The following is a 2190-nucleotide window of genomic DNA, read 5'->3' as shown; positions in this document are numbered from 1 at the left end:
AAATAGACTAAATTCCAGCAGGAGTAGCATTCCGAAGAAGATCCACCAATTGGTTCCATTCTAAGGTGTCCATGCGGCCCAGAGTTATCCGAAATTGAGGACACCACCGTCCGTTTCTCCCGTAGGTAGCAACCAGCGCATTTGGTTCCCTAGCAACGGCAATTGGCAAACAACCGTGGGAACTCTTCCACTAGCGGGACTGGCCCCAACCACACATCTAACCAGAACATCGTTGGTCGACCATCACCAATTGTGTGAACTGCGCCAACTCGGAGCAAGTCTTTGATCTTCATAATTGCCTGTACGTATCTACATATCTTGCCTTGTAAATGAAAATTTAGGACTCTCTCCATTCACTATTATATGATATTCTAACGTTTTTCAGAGTCGGATGTATGTAGACGTATTTTAATGTTTTTGTTGGCTTATTTCAGTCTGTGTAGTTTATATTAAAAATATGTAAAACATCTTATATTAATGAACGGAGAAAGTATTTTTTATGGTGGGTTCTGGACTCCTGTTCGTTAAACTTTTCGGAGGTGTCGGTGATGCTTGTGTTCCTGTAGTTGTAATGGTCGGTTGGATGTATCAGAGGACAGATCTACATAAGCCAATGATGTAAAATCGGTTGGATGTATCAGAGGACATATCTACATCAGCCAATAATGTAAAAACAAAGAAAATTATAACACACGGACAATTAAGTATGGATAGAATAAAATCAGAGTGTCCTCTAAAAAACTTTCCATGTATAATAAAAAAATCAATGTCATGGCACAAGCGAGTGGCAGAACCTTAGAAAAAAAATGCGTCTGCCGGGAGTCGAACCCGGGTCTATTGCTTGGAAGGCAATTATCCTAACCATTGGACTACAGACGCAATGCTGCTAGCAGTTTGGATGAAAGTATATTTATCAAAGAAGTTGCTGTTTTCACACTACCTAGTATGAGTCAGCTAACATTTTTGCGCTTGTTCTCACGGAATGCACATGGACAAACTTAGCAAAAACAGATATCTATTTGATGCCCTCATCTACTAACAACGCGTTTGGTTCGGTCCAAGTAACACATTCGGTTTTTCAGACACGCCGCCTCAGATTAATTTTTTTGCAATACGTTCTTTGTTTGGTTGGTGCAGCCAAGTCCTGATTCTCTAAGCACCTCCGATCGGACGGTTTGATTTTATGAATTGCTGTATCAGAAAGTGCTGTTATGGAAACGTCGAAAGCGAGACAAACGCTAGCTACGGTTTTGCAAACCGCTATAATGGAAAGCCGCAATTTTTCCGGCAAACCAAACGTGTCGTAAGTTGTTTCCCCACTCTTACTTTGAATTCACTCTAGGAACTATGATAACGTTCATTATATCTTCTTTTTTTAGTAGACCGTTCATTTTATCTATGGTTGTCAACTACATGGAGGAAAATGTAGGGAAGGACCTCTCTTTCCACCTGATCGGGCGGCCTCGCTGGGCGATGAGGTGAGAAGGGGGGGTCCTGTAAATTAGTTGTAGGTTCCTTTCTTAATATATTTGCATCCTACGTTGCTAGATTTGGGTGTTGCTCTACAGAGTGGAGGCATAGTCGAGCTCCTCTCTTGGTTGTCCTCAGCTTGGTCTTCGTCCTTGCCTTCCTCGTCAACGACTTTGGCTCGGTTCGTCCTAGAGTGCCCTGCTAAATAACCTCCCCTTCTCACCAAGTGATTTATCTTATTATTATTATTATCTCTAGCAGATCTCACTCTCGTAAGTGACCGTGAAGGGATTGACAACCCCTTTATCACGTTGGTTGCGAGGTTCTTATTTGTTTGTGTAGGTACGAGGGACTTGCGTGTAGTCTCCTACTGGATTGATACCTTGGTTCTCAAAAATTGAGGGAAATACTTACGCTATTTTACTGCATCACCCTTTCATCTTCAAGGAAAAACCAACACAGTGCTCAAGAGGTAGCACGTTTCATCAAGTGTCATGAGGCTGGCTTCTTGGATATCTACGATAAAAATCAGTGTTTTAGTGACATAGTATTACAGAAAACATACATTGACAACAAATTTAAAATAGAACGCAGCCCCTACCTTGTAGATGATGATGATCATCATTAATGTTAGGAGAGAAGAAGAATGTGCTCTCCCTCATAGTTTGCAAGCATTGCTGCCTCTGGTTTACCTGTATCTAAGTAACAAGAAGCTTCTCG

General features: G+C 41.6%; 1 non-coding gene across 1 annotated transcript; it reads right to left on the bottom strand.

The window, feature by feature from the left end:
- Positions 1-807: 807 nt before the first annotated feature.
- On the bottom strand, positions 808-879 carry TRNAG-UCC (transfer RNA glycine (anticodon UCC)). Its single transcript has one exon. It is a non-coding gene; the product is annotated as a tRNA-Gly (tRNA).
- Positions 880-2190: the final 1311 nt, after the last annotated feature.

Source organism: Triticum aestivum, chromosome 7A (assembly GCF_018294505.1).
Source record: "Triticum aestivum cultivar Chinese Spring chromosome 7A, IWGSC CS RefSeq v2.1, whole genome shotgun sequence".
Lineage (NCBI taxonomy): Eukaryota > Viridiplantae > Streptophyta > Magnoliopsida > Poales > Poaceae > Triticum > Triticum aestivum.
The sequence above is the reverse complement of the archived record's forward strand: the minus strand, read 5'-3'. Positions and strand labels throughout refer to the sequence as shown.